This window comes from Panthera tigris, chromosome B3, assembly GCF_018350195.1.
Source record: "Panthera tigris isolate Pti1 chromosome B3, P.tigris_Pti1_mat1.1, whole genome shotgun sequence".
Classification (NCBI taxonomy): Eukaryota; Metazoa; Chordata; class Mammalia; order Carnivora; family Felidae; genus Panthera; species Panthera tigris.
In genome coordinates this window covers 2,967,812-2,981,880 of record NC_056665.1, presented here as the reverse complement: position 1 = coordinate 2,981,880, position 14,069 = coordinate 2,967,812, and the positions used below count along the sequence as shown (strand labels likewise).

Genomic DNA, 14,069 nt, shown 5'->3' with positions numbered 1-14,069 from the left:
CCTGCTTCGGATTCTGTGTCTCCCTCTATCTCTCCCCCTCCCCTGCTTATGCTCTGTCTCTCTCTGTTTCTCTCTCAAAGGTAAATAAACATTAAAGAAAAATTGAAATAAACCGAAGAGGATGTAATTAGACTGAGAAATACTTGTGACGTAAGCCCAAAGAATGACAAGTGTGCGATGTATCTGTCTGTCGGACGAGTACGCATCGAACACCTACTATGTGCTAGGAGGGGAGGAGACAGAACGAAACCAACACCGTCCATCTTCATGGAGCTTTGAGTCTGACGGGGAGATGAACAGTGAAAGTAAGGAAAAAAGAAACTGAGAGGTTCTGCTGTCATCTAACTGTGGTGCGATCTAGCCGTCACACGCGTGTCTCCCTGGCTTGGCCGGGAGCTCCCGGAGAGCCGCTCAGCTCCTCTCTGTGTCTCCGTCGCCTGGCCAGTGCTTACTGCTCTGAGGTTTTGGAGGAAAGAGTGTGTCCCATGGAGCGGGCAGAAGGGTAAGAACAACCGGGCAGGAGCAGAATGTCCAGAGCAATTGCCGAATTCTGCAGCGGGGGGCAGAGGAGAGTTCTCTTACGGGGCCCTCCAGGCACCTGCAGACCAAGGTGGGCAGGCCCAGCGGGTGGACAGCAGCCCTAGTCTGGAGAGACCACGAGGGGCCCCAGAAGCCGGTGTCCTGCGTGAGAGGTACAGCACCTGCCCACATCCAGGACCGGTACAGATCTAGGACCAGCCCAGACCCCCGCAGGGGTAGAGGGCCGCGAGCGGTGGCCTCCCGTTCAGGAAGTGCCTCAAATTTAGACTTGGGGTTGTCTCTCAACGAGGTTATAAATACGGACACAGAGAAACACCAGTGGGGTTGGAGAAAAAAAAGCTTAATATTTTCGTGCCTGTGTGTCATGACCAGACTATATTGCTTCCCACGTATTGTGACACTTTTGTAAATAAATCCTGTCGTTGTCTGGGAATTACCGTGATCCAATCGCACTGTCGTTGGTTGATGCAAAACGTTTAATGTAGATGTTCTTTTCTTCTCCAGACATTGGAGGGGCGCCTGGGTGGCTCAGTCGGCTAAGCGTCCGACTTCAGCTCAGGTCACGATCTCGCAGTTTGTGGGTTCAAGCCCCGCGTCGGGCTCTGTGCTGACAGCTCGGAGCCTGGAGCCTGTTTCAGTTTCTGTGTCTCCCTCTCTCTCTGCCCCTCCCCCGTTCATGCTCTATCTCTCTCTGTCTCAAAAATAAATAAACGTTAAAAAAAATTTTTTTTAATTAAAAAAAAAAAACATATTGGAGTTCTCAAACACGAGTCCGGTTTAAGTCTCTCTTGATTCTGATTGCGTGTTCCAGGGCAAGAAGGCTGCCCGGGGCCCTCAAAACTCTGAAGAAGAGGGGCTCATGCTTATTTCCTTCGGGTCAGCTTTGTGTAGGTCGTCTCTGGTGTTAATTTGGCCCTTGTCGACTTCCCAAATTATTAAGGGTGCTATTAAGAAGAGAAGTTGCTGAGTGGGGAGAACCTTGGGGTCACGCCCCCAGTGTCCCCCCAGGGAGCGTGCTTGAGGGTCAGATTACAGGATGTCACAGAGCTGGGATGTAGGGGGAGTGCCAGCCCTTGAGTGATCTTAGCCTTCCAACCGTTTCCTCACCCCGGCCCTTCCCACTGGAGATTCCGGAAGGGAGGTTTATGGGCCTGGGGTGGCTGGTCGAGGTCCTGAGACCTGCTGGTCCTGCCGGGGGAGGGCGGTGGGGACTGGCTGGACGCTCTCGGTGCCCCCCCCCCCCACCACCACCACCACACACACATGTGCAACAGGGAAGATGCCCTGGTCGTCTGTAGCGGCCTGGGCAGCCGGGCGTTCCGCTTTGCAAAGTGGCCCCGTCCCCACACCGGCCCGTCTCCCTGTTGACGTGTTTCCAAGTGCTCTTTCCGTTTGTTGGGTCCCCGGGGCCTTCACGTTACGTCCAGTTTCCTTCCAGACTCTCGTTCCCACCAGGAACGTACTTGTGTAATCCTGAAGCACGAGTCGAACAGAGTGGCAGACGCCCGTATTCTCAGAGCAGAGCCCCAAGTGGAGACCGTTGTTCACCGTAGTGCTTCCAGAAACTAGGAAGAACTTCGGGAGGGTCTCGTGGGGGCACGCTGTGCCCGGCCAGGGGCGGTCCTGTGAATAGGAACTTCAGTGCAAGTGCGTCTCCGGCTGCTGGGATGGCCGAATCCCCGCTGGCGGTGAGACACCCACCTTTCCCGGACATGCTGAGTCCCCGCAGCCCGGTGGCCCCGTGCCTCAGCAAACAGCCACCAGGCCTACAGCACTCTATACAGTGCTATAGACACTCTAGTCAAACCAAAATACCGACGCTCGGTGGAAGCCAGTGCACGGGTTGGCCCTGCAAACTTAGTTCTAGTCGCCTGTGTGTTAACTTCGTTCGGGATCTGCCCATTGGCCTGGCCCTGCCCTAGCCCTCCCACAGCCGCGGTCCCCCTCGAAGGGAGCTCGGTCTCTAGGACCAAGGAACACAACGCCTGAGCCCTACGCGCCCTCTCCCGCATTTTAGGCCACGTTCTGGGTGCCCGTGATGCAGGAAGTCTCTGTCCTAGTGCCCAAGGCCTGTCGTGAGGACTTGCCCAGGCTCTTCTCCTGAGTCCGTCCTCCTGAGGGCAGAGCCTGAGTGGTGAAGAAGGGGCAGCGTCGGAATGGCTGGGTGGGGCAGCGGAGCTCGGACGCGCGTGGGGCCGAGATGCTTACCGCTTGTGCGAGGCGTCTCTCCGGGCGGGATGGAGCCGGACAGGAAGGGAAGGGAGGTGGGTCCGTGCTGGCGGCTGGCCCTCCCGCGCCCTCAGGGAGAATTCCAAGCTGCGGAGGACCCTGCCCTTGGACCTGGCCTTCTAGGTCGAAAACGAAGATCGCGCATGTCACAGTGGAAGCATGGAAGCACGGGATACGCCGTCTTTAATAGTTTGTTAGCTCGGTTGGTACCTTGTGAACGTTTGGACACGTGGTAGGTGGATCCCCACTTGCACGCTTGCTCTGGGCTGCGAAGTTCGGGCTCGGTCCCCAAGGCCTGGAGCTTCTGCCTGCAACCAAGCCCTGGGGCTCACGCGCTCTCCTGCCTTTCCAGCTCTTGCATCGTTTGAGTGTTGGCTGACGAGGCCGAAACCGACCAAGAACGATGAAAGTAGTTTCTTTCCATTGGGTTGTAGGTTCGATCCCTTTGGCTGCAGAAGGGACAAACTGGCTTAAGCCAAGAAACTGGCTTAGCAGAAGAAAGACTCTCGGGGTCCACTTGCTTCAGATGTGTTCGGATTGAGCTGCTCAAACCGCGGCGTCCGTCGATTGTCCATCCTGTTTCTCGGCTCTGCTTTTCGTCTGTGCTGCCTTCATTTTGGGGCAACCACGACGGCCATGGGCGGCTCCAGCGGAAAGAGAAAACCCCTTTCCCGACAGGTCCACCGAAAGTCCTGGCTGAGCCTCTCCTTGGCCCCGTGTGGGTCACATGCTCACCCGCTGAACCCGAGTCACAGGGACCCAGTGTCCAGGCAGGTGGGCGGAGTGGAGTGCCGCAGCCTGAGCTGAGCCGTGCGGACAGTGTGGGGCGAGGGGGGCTTCCAGAAGGCGAAGGGGATCCTGAAGCCGGAAAGAGAAGCCGTCGACGATGCCGGGCAGGCGGAAACAGGAGATTCGTCCAGCGATGCCTGCCCCTTGGGCCGGGGGGACACAGGGGGGCAGGGACGTGTGCCAGTTTATGAAGGACAGAGCCGGGGAGGGAAGTGACACAGTGGGGACGCGTGGCCGCGGGGCAGGGGGTCAGGCGGGCCCTGCCCCGCGCTTCGCTACGGCTAACGGGCGGGACTCGAGCTGGACGAAGCAGATTGTCGCTACAAGAAACTTTGCGACTCAGAGACTCTGGGAGCCCCCGTTAGGTATTTGGGCTGGGGAACCAGGCGGACATAAGCAGAGGAAGGTGGTTTGTGAGAGAACGAAGCAGAGATGTGCAGCGAACGCCGGGGACCGGCAGCCCCGGGGAGACAAAAGGAGTTGAGCGGCCCCTCTTTCCTCCTGCCACCCGGCGGTCCAGCCCCCCTGCGGACAAGACTGCACTTCCTGCGCTTGGCCAAGATTCAGGGTCCTTCCGGCAGGTTCCCCTGTGGGGGAGGGGCTGTGAGGGTGTGGGTGTGTTTTAAAGCTGGATCAAGTCCTTTGCTGCTGCACACACACCACACACACACACAACAACAAGCAGGACAAACACACAAAGGCGGGACTCCACTGCAGAACACAGTCAGGTGTTTCCCAAGAATGTGTTGGTTTTTATCCTCGGTTTCCACAGACCTCAGGAGGAAGGGGCACCAGCAAGGCCCGGGCGTGTTCAAGGTCTGGGACGAGAGGTGGGGAAGGGGGGGACGCACCGCGCAGAGCACCAGGTGGGGGGTTTGGGGGCCCTCAGGCCACCGCTGTGGGAGCTGCGCCCTCTCCCGCACGATCTGCGTGCTCCCAAGCTTTCTGTCAAACCCACGGTCATACGCTGAAATCAGATTTCCAGCTCTGAAATCTGAAATTAGATGTCCTACCCTCTGCTGGTAAGTCCTCTTAGAAGCCCTTTGTGAAGCGAAGCACGACCCCTTCCTTGGCATTTGTGTAAGATTTTTTTAAGTTTTTTTTTTTTTTTTTTAATTTATTTTGAGACAGAGGGAGGGGCAGAGAGGGGGAGCGCAAGAATCCCAAGCAGGCTCCACGCTCTCAGCGCACAGCCCCGTGCAGGCGTCGATCCCACGAACCCTGAGATCACGACCTGAGCCGAGACCGAGAGTCGGGCGCCCCACCGACTGAGCCCCCCCGGGCGCCCCAAGATACTATTTTTTAAACCAGAAAAAAACGGAGACGTTATTTTTCCTAAAAAGGCAAAGTTAACAGGCCAGGTCCTCTGGAGGCGTCAGACGTCTGCTCCGCGCCGTTTTCCGTGTCGTTGCCGTCGGAGCCACGTTGAGGCCACGTTATGGAGCCCGTGGTTCATGTCACTTAGCCGATCTGTTCCCTGGAAGACCGGGAGCCGGCACTTACTTTTTGAAGGTAAAGTGTGTCTTAAAAGCTCCAGGGGGCTGTGCTATTTCAAGGCACAAGGGGTGAGTGGAGCTCTCACGAGGGGCCCCGCTCGGGGCTTTGGCACAAGCAGCTCCCTCTGGGGGCCTTCCCCGGGAGCTCGAGGGGAACAAAGACCCTCTGATGGAGAGGTTCTTAACCAGTGTCACCTGGGGAGCTGTGGGCCCTGCCCCCCCCCCCCACCCCTGCTCCAAAAGCAGCATGGGAGAGGTGAGGGGGTGGCCCTGAAGCCGAAAAAGCTCCTGGTGATTCTGCTGCAGCTTCCGGCTCAGAACCCCCCCCCCGCCCCCCGCTCCCCGACATGGGGTCTTATTTCAAAGCTTGGGGTTTTACATTCAGCAAAATCCACCGCTTTGAAAGCGGGCCACCCTGGGGGAGTTGCACACCACAGCGGGACGCTTCCCTGCCCCGCCCCTTGGTGAGCAGGGGAGCTGGGACTTTACAGGGGTGGGGGGGCTTCTCCTGGTGCTAACAGGTTATAGGAGGGAAGGCGGAAGGGGGTGCCGCGTGGGGTCCCTTGACCTGACACCCAGCTAACCAGCCTTTGAGTTAATTTGTCAGGCCAGGTAACAAAGCTCTCACCGAGGGAGAGTTTCTTCACTGAAAAGAGAAGAAGAGAGACTTGAAAAACAGTACTCCCGGCATCATCTGCGCCGAGCATTATTCATTTTACACTCAGGAAACGCGTCTGGGTATTTTGGGCTACGAGGAGGGAGGGGTGGGCCGGGCTGGGCGTGGGGGTTCAGCTTGCCCTGTCCTGGCCGCAGCGGCCGGCCTGCCCCTGCCAGCGCGCCAGTGGCGAGAGGTGCCGTGTCCGTGCGCGGTTGCTCGCGGCCATCGCACCTGCAAATCGCTCGCGTCCTTGCCTCCCGGCCACCTGCCAGCCTCACCCCCTCCTGGCCCAGCGCTCCGCGGGCTCCGAGGAGGCCGGCGCGGTGAAGTCTTACCTAGTCTCCCGGTCGCCCGCGCTCTGCACCTGCAGTTTCCTCTGCGCGGAAGATGGACAGGAGCCTCTCCCTCCCTCCCTTTCCTGCAGCCCCGGACTCCCTCCAGTCAGCGGATCAGTCACCCTCCCGTTCTTAGTCCAGTGCCTCGTCTGAAGACCGCTCTGGCCCCACTTGAAAGACAGCCTCCACCTCGGGGGATCCCTGGGGGCCCTCGCCTGCCATCACAGCAATCCAGGGGATCGCGTCAGAATTGCCTGTTTCCGCGTCTTTGCGCCCTCAGGGTGCTGGTGGGGGCTTACTGAGTTCTTCCGCGCACCGGGCACCGTGCCAGTGCCGGACAGACGTTCTCAGCTTTCGCCGGTACCCCCACTGTACAGCTCGAGAAACTGAGGCTCAGAGCTCGGTAACCGGCTCTCGTCTCGTAAAGAGAACCCAGGGTCATCCTGCCTCCCGGTCTGAGTCCACGGCGGCAGAGCAGGCCAGAGTGGGGCAGAGATGAGCTTCTGTGTTTGCACCTTCAACGGCCAGCCTAGGGGACGGGCTCCGGGGCGAGTTGCTAAAAGAAGGAATCGGGCTGCGGGTGCGGCCTCGGCAGAGTCTACCCTGCACGTCATCCCCCGAGGCCTTAGTTACCTGCCGGCTCCCTTCCTAGGACACCTGGGACGCGGGCCTACGCGGGACTTGGAAGGTTTTCACCAAGGTAATGGAAACCTGAGAGGTTAAAGCAAACCGAGGTGGGCTGCCTAGAGCACTGTCAGCTGTGTGTGTGTGTGTGTGTGTGTGTGTGTGTGTGTTTGAAAACTGACTCCAAAAGCTGCTCCAAAAACTGACTCCAAAATCCAAAAGGATTTTAAAATAAATCGGACTCTACTCCGTCTCTCTGAGCTCTGCTTCTTTTGGATTCCTTCCTCTTTTTGAACTTAAAAGGTGCAGGGGGCGCCTGGGTGGCTCAGTCGCTTGAGCATCCGACTTGGGCTCAGGTCATGATCTCACGGTTCGTGGGTTCGAGCCCCGCGTCGGGCTCGGTGCTGACCGCTCGGAGCCTGGAGCTGCTTCGGATTCTGTGTCTCCCTCTCTCTCTGCCCCTCCCTGCTTGTGCTCTGTCTCTCAAAAATGAAGAAACGTTAAATTTTGGTTTTTTTTTTTAAAGGTGCTGACCCTGTCTGACAACACTGGAATAGGACAGCTGACGTGACGAGAGTGTCATCTGCGCGGGTCACCGCGGTGGGGTCTGCGGGACAGGAACCCTGTTCTCGGCAGGTGCATGACGACGGGTTTAGGGCAGGAGGGCCACGGCCAGCTCGCGGGCTCTGGAGGCGTCAGAAATAAGCGTGTGTGACGTGTATACACATAACACCCGGGGGGGGGGGAGGCCGAGCGGGTACGTGTTCCCCACAGACGAGTCTGGGTAAAGAATATACGTGCGTTCCTTGTACTATTCTTGGCGTTTGCACTCGCCTGGAAGTCTGCAAGTTAAAAAACAAAACGAAAAAGAAGACAGTTGCTGACCTTGGAACACAGGGACACCCCGGGGAAGAGGGAGTCGTGCATGTCTTGCGTCTGGAGCGCAGAGCGCAGGGGCCGGGAAGCTGCCGGCGCCTGGACGGGGAGGGCATCCCGCCGACTGAGCTGCCCCGTGGCCGGCTTCCCTTCCCGGGGCGTGTGTCTCGAGTCCGCTCAGCGCTCAGCAGGCCCAGCTCCGTGGGAGGCGGCCTCGGTGCAAAAGCGAGGGCCACCCGTTCGCGCGCGGCACTCGAGTCGCTCCCTCTGCCGTCCCCACGTGCACGCTGCACGGACGGCCGTGGCCCCGTGATCCACGTTCTGCACGTTCCCCACGGGTGGCGACGGACGCGGACAGGAAGTGGTTTCTGAGGACACGGGAAGGGTGCAGCCGGGAGCGTCCGGGGAAGCCTGCGGCTTAGCGGGGCCGGGGGGACGCGGGGGGGGGGGGGGGGGGGGGGGGGGGGGGGGGGGACGGGGGGGGGGGGACGGGGTGGACGGGGTGGGGGAAACGGGGGGGGGCGGGGGGGCGGAAAGAGCCACAAAGAACACGGACGCGGGGCTGAGGGCGTGGGAGACCCCGACTCTCGGCCGGAAGGCGACAGGAGGTGGGCGCGGGAGGCGTTGCTGGAGAGGTGGCTTCTGGGTGGGGCCTCGTGGGATGAGAAAAGTGATGCCGAGAAAGCAGTTTTTAAGAGGCGGGCGTCGGGGCGGAGTTCCGGAGAGCGGCGCTGGCGGAAAACAGCAGGCGCTGAGGTGCGGACCGCCGGGCGCTGCCCTGGGCACCGTGTCCGCCCGTTTAGAGCAACGGCCTTTCCCTCTCTCGTTCCAGAAACGGGTAAACGGAGGCTATGCGGGAGGCTGCGCACATTAGTGTGGCAGGCAAGCCCACCAGCTTGAAAAGTGCTTGGTGACGGTAGCTGTAGATGATAATGTGATAGGAGGAGGGGGGAGAGGGAGGAGGAGGGGGAGAGGGAGGAGGAGGGGGAGAGGGAGGAGGAGGAGGGAGAGGGAGGAGGGGGAGGGAGAGGGGGAGGGGGAGAGGGAGGAGGAGGGGGAGAGGGAGGAGGGGGAGGGAGAGGGAGGAGGGGGAGGGAGAGGGAGGAGGGGGAGGGAGAGGGAGGAGGAGGGGGAGAGGGAGGAGGGGGAGGGAGGGAGAGAGAGGAGGAGGGGGGAGAGGGAGGAGGAGGGGGAGAGGGAGGAGGAGGGGGAGAGGGAGGAGGGGGGAGGGAGAGGGAGGAGGGGGAGGAGAGGGAGGAGGAGGGGGAGAGGGAGGAGGAGGAGGGGAGGGAGGGAGGGAGGAGGGGGAGGGGGAGGGAGGGAGGGGGAGGGGGAGGGAGGGGGAGGGGGAGGGAGAGGGAGGAGGGGGAGGGAGAGGGAGGAGGGGGGAGGGGAGGGAGAGGGAGGAGGGGGAGGGAGAGGGAGGAGGGGGAGGGGAGAGGGAGGAGGAGGAGGGGGAGAGGGAGGAGGGGGAGGGAGAGGGAGGAGGGGGGGGGAGGGAGAGGGAGGAGGGGGAGGGAGAGGGAGGAGGGGGGAGGGAGAGGGAGGAGGGGGAGGGAGAGGGAGGAGGGGGGAGGGAGAGAGGGAGGAGGGGGAGGGAGAGGGAGGAGGAGGGGGAGAGGGAGGAGGGGGAGGGAGAGGGAGGAGGGGGAGGGAGAGGGAGGAGGGGGAGGGAGAGGGAGGAGGGGGAGGGAGAGGGAGGAGGGGGAGGGAGGAGAGGGAGGGGGAGGGGAGGGAGAGGGAGGAGGAGGGGGAGAGAGGGAGGAGGAGGGGGAGAGGGAGGAGGAGGGGGAGAGGGAGGAGGAGGGGGAGAGGGAGGAGGAGGGGGAGAGGGAGGAGGAGGGGGAGAGGGAGGAGGAGGGGGAGAGGGAGGAGGGGGAGGGAGAGGGAGGAGGGGGAGGGAGAGGGAGGAGGGAGAGGGAGAGGAGAGGGAGGAGGGAGAGGTGAGGGAGGAAGGAGAGGGAAGAGAGGGAGGACGGAGAGGAGAGGGAAGAGAGGGAGGAGGAGAGGGAGGACGGAGAGGAGAGGGAAGAGAGGGAGGAGGAGGGAGAGGGAAGAGAGGGAGGAGGAGAGGGAGGACGGAGAGGAGAGGGAAGAGAGGGAGGAGGAGGAGGAGAGAGGAGAAGGGAGAGGAGAGGGAGGAGGGAGAGGAGAGGGAGGAGGGAGAGGAGAGGGAGGAGGGAGAGGGAAGAGAGGGAGGACGGAGAGGAGAGGGAAGAGAGGGAGGAGGAGGGAGAGGGAAAGAGAGGGAGGAGGTGGAGGAGAGGGAGAAGGGAGAGGAGAGGGAGGAGGGAGAGGAGAGGGAGGAGGGAGAGGTGAGGGAGGAGGGAGAGGGAAAGAGAGGGAGGACGGAGAGGAGAGGAGAGGGAAAGAGAGGGAGGAGGAGGGAGAGGGAAGAGAGGGAGGAGGAGAGGAGGAGGGAGAGGAGAGGGAGGAGAAGAGGAGGAGGGAGAGGAGACGAAGTGAGGGAGGAGGAGGAGGGTGAGAGGGAGGAGGGAGAGGAGAGGGAAGAGAGGGAGGAGGGAGAGGAGGGGGAAGAGAGGGAGGACAGGGAGGAGGAGGAGAGGTCGTGGCAGTCGTGGCTGTGGCGCTGGTGTTCCCGGTGGAGGTGGTGGGTTGAGTCCTGGAACACTCCCGAAGCGGCGCGGGCAGCTGGGTTTCTCTCCCACTCTGCCTTAGCCTTGACCAAGCCGGTCATGTCCTTAGTACTCAGTCCCTGCTCAGGCTCATAGGAGAAAAGGTGCTTTGGAGACAAGATCGTCTCCCTTCCTCAGACACGTCCTCATTCTTTTCTGAGCTCTGATTCTGGTGATGTTTTCTCAAATTCTGCCAACGCCCTCCCCCCCACCTGCAGAAAGAAAAAAAAAACAACCCACAAACTTGTACTTGTCTCGTGGTTTGTAGGCAATTTAGAGGAAAATCATCCCAGGGCAGGATGGAGAGGAGGGAACGGACACAGCACTCCTTGGGGGTCAGCTCATTCGTGGTACCCAGGCCGGTCCCTAGTGCCCCCGAGAGACCAACAGAAGCAGAAGACACTGTAGCGAGGGGCAAGAACCCCATCCCAGGGTGAGCCCGTTCCCGTGGGTGCTTTCCTGGCACACCTGCACCAGACCTGAGAAAGGAAAGTGCAGGAAGGGGTGTGTGTGTGTGTGTGTGTGTGTGTGTGTGTGTGTGTAGAACCAGTGTTACAAATAAGATTTCCTCTGCAGGAGATAAAAATTAAAAAAAAAAATTTTTAGTGTTTATTTTTGAGAGAGAGAGAGAGAGACAGAGCATGAGCGGGGGAGGGGCAGAGAGAGAGGGAGACACAGAATCCCAAGCAGGCTCCAGGCTCTGAGCTGTCAGCACAGAGCCCAATGCGGGGCTGGAACTCAAGAACCTAGAGATCATGACCTGAGCTGAAGTCGGAGGCTTAACCAAATGAGCCACCCGGACGCCCAGACATCAAAAAAAAAAAAAAAAATTAAAGCTGGAATGTTCAGTCTGGGGTGAGGGAGGAGGAGAGGGGAAGATACTCTGCGTTTGCCTCTTGGGGAATATTTGTCTAATTGACCCTTAAGTATGGTAAGGATAGAGTGGTTCCTTTCCCAAGGAAAATTTCACAGGGATTTATTTATTCCTCACCGGAAGCCATGAAAACCGTGAGTGAAACGCTCCGAGATCCACAGGCGATCAGGCATCCACGCTGCTGGTGTTCACGGCACAAGTGGATCTTCCTTCGAGGATTCTGTCCCCCGGTGCAGAGCCACTTAGAGATGACCTGTGTCTGGGTCTTCTGTGCCTCAGTCCCCGTGGAGGACGTGAACAGTCCCGCAAAGGGAAGGAGCTGCAGCCTACCCCCCTCCTGCTTTCCACGTGTTTTTGAAGTGACCGCTGCCCGCCCCACACCTCAAGGGCCCGCCCACTAGGAACCATCTAGAGCAGGGGACTTGAAAGGACAGCGGCGAAACTCCAGGCGTTATTCATCCCCCCCTTCCATTTTGTGGTGCAGGGACATCAGGAGGGAACATGAAGGGCTTGGAGACCCCTCGTCCGGCCAGCCTTCTGCGTTGCCGTAAGAATCTGGCAGGGGGGTCTCTAGTAAACCTCCCCCCCCCCCCCACGTTGGACGGTTGGCTCTGTAACGCCACGGGCATGTTCGCCTCGGAAAGTTTTGGTAACGTTTTACTGCCGCCATAAAGTAGCAGAGTTGATTTCACGAGCTTATATGCTCGCAGGAAGCATCCCCGATTCTGGTTGGCCGTATGAGATGCATCCATTTTGAAGGTTTGTGAAAACATGTAAGGCCCCTGGCCTTAAGAGAAAACCAGATTTACATTCCTCCCTGTCTCAGCAGGAAACCTTAAATCAAAGGCAACCCGCAAATCAACACATGCTTATCTGTCAGTGTACTTGTCCCAGTTTGTAATTAGACGTGTATTTGTGTGGATCGATGCTGGTCTCCTCATCATGCTGCAGACTGCCTGGGAGCATCTGGCCCGGTTACCCTTGAACCCCTGGGCCCAGGCAGTGCCTGGCACAGGGGCGTCTGAGTGCCTGGAAGGAAAGGAGGGAAGGAAGAGAGGAAGGCAGGCAGGCAGGGGGAGGAAGGAGAAGGGGAGGAAGCCAGGAGAGAGGCAGCGAGGGAGCCGGTCACGGATGGAAGGATTCCTTACAGCCATCCTGTCCGGCGCACGAGGCTCACTTGTTTTTCCCCCCAGATATAAAATGGAAAGAATAAAGTACTATTTTCAATTGCTACTGTGTAACTCAAATAGTTATATGTATATATTTTAACTAGTCATTATATATATATAAGTTATATATATATATATTTTATATATATATTTTATATATATATATATTTTTTTACATATATATATAAGTTATATATATATATATTTTTTTTTTTTAAAGTGGTTTTAGGAGTCAGACAAGACAGGCTCCATGCTTTCGAGGGTCCCACTCTTGCTGCCGTGTCTCTCCCCACGATCTCCCGTGTCTCTGGCTGTGTCTCTCCCCACGATAGGTCACAGCAGGACCTCCATGCCCAGAAGGCCCCACCCCCTTCTCAGGGTCTGGGGGCCTCTCTCCAGACAGTTCCTTCCATCTTCCACCAGAAATGTGCCCAAGGTGTGTCAAAGGGTGTGACTGTTGGCAGGGACAGAGCGTGGATGGACCTGGGGCTCCACACGTGCTCGAGACCCCCTTGTGGTGCGGGACGGAGGCACGGATCACGGCCAAGGCCAGCTCTCCCTGTGTGGCCAAGGACTGGGGCAGAACCGCACAGAGGCTGGGGGCTCTGAATTCTAACGTGGCCTTCCAGATCATTATGAAGGTCTATTTGTCTAGGTAGGAGGTTACAACGTATTATGTACAGCAGGTGATACCTTGACTCATAATTTTTAAATATGTAGCGATATGGTATGGAAGCAAATGTTCGCGTGTGTGTATAGTTCTAAAATTTTGCTGGTATCGCATCATGATTAAGTGGGAGAAATGTTTTTGTTAATGTTTATTTTTGAGGGGGGGAGGGTAAGGGGCAGAGAGAGAGAGGGAGACCCAGAATCAGAAGCAGGCTCCAGGCTCTGAGCTGTCAGCCCAGAGCACAACATGGGGCTCGAACCCACGAACCTCGAGAGCATGACCTGAACTAAAGTCATATGGTTAACTGACTGAGCCACCCGGGTGCCCCGGAAGAAATATTTTTTAAATTCTTTGCCCATTTTTCCATTGGGTTATTGTGTACTTGTTTTGTTTTTGTTTTTAATATTTGGTATTGTATGATTTCCTTATATAGTTTGGATATTACTCTCTCATCGGGCATGTGGTTTGCAAACATCTCTCATGCCGCCTTCTCGTTCTGTTGGTGGTCCCCTTTGCGGTGCAGAAGCCTTTAGTTTGATGTAGTCCCGCTTGTTTGTTGATGCTTTTGTTGACTCCGCTTTTGGTGTCCTATCCATGCCTTCGTTGCCAAGACCAGATGAAAAAAAAAGAAAAGGGGGCAAATGACTCGAATAGACATTTCTCCAAAGACGATACACAGATGGCCAGCAGACACGTGAAAAGATGCTCGACGTGACTCATCGTCAGGGAGATGCAAATCGAAACCACCATGAGATACCCGCTCATGTCCGTGAGGACGGCTCTTCTAAAACAAACAAAGCCAAACAGAAGAAAGTTCTGGCAATTCTGTGGCGAGAAAGTGTGGAATACACGTAAATTAGAGCATCGGTCAGGCTTAAGAAAGGAAGGAAATCCGTTTGTGACGACGTGGCTGAATGTAGAGGACGCTGCACTAAGTAAATGAGTCCATCACGGAGGAAGGAATACTGCGTGGTTCCCCCTGGAGGACTCTACCAGGGTCAGACTCAGAAGCAGAGAGCGAAACGGAGGTTACCGGGGCCCGGGAGGAGGAGAAAACGGGGAGATGTTCAACCGGTACAAGTTCCAGTTATGAAGACGAACCCGTTCTAGATTTCTGCCGTGCCCCACGGCACCTGTGGGGGAACAACACGGTGTCGTGCGCTCAGAAACTTC

At 58.0% G+C, this 14,069-nt stretch overlaps 2 long non-coding RNA genes across 2 annotated transcripts in view; both read left to right on the top strand.

Annotated features, from left to right (window-relative positions):
- LOC122239177 overlaps window positions 1-1,058 on the top strand; it is a 32,139-nt gene extending 31,081 nt beyond the window's left edge. Inside the window, exon 3 of the long non-coding RNA XR_006218129.1 lies at window positions 81-1,058. This is a non-coding gene — a long non-coding RNA (uncharacterized LOC122239177). The remainder of the gene's footprint in view (window positions 1-80) is intronic.
- A 7,027-nt stretch (window positions 1,059-8,085) lies between these two features.
- LOC122239352 lies at window positions 8,086-12,257 on the top strand. Its single transcript, XR_006218330.1, has 3 exons — window positions 8,086-8,385; window positions 10,452-10,616; window positions 11,181-12,257. It is a non-coding gene; the product is annotated as an uncharacterized LOC122239352 (long non-coding RNA).
- The last annotated feature ends 1,812 nt before the right edge of the window (window positions 12,258-14,069 follow it).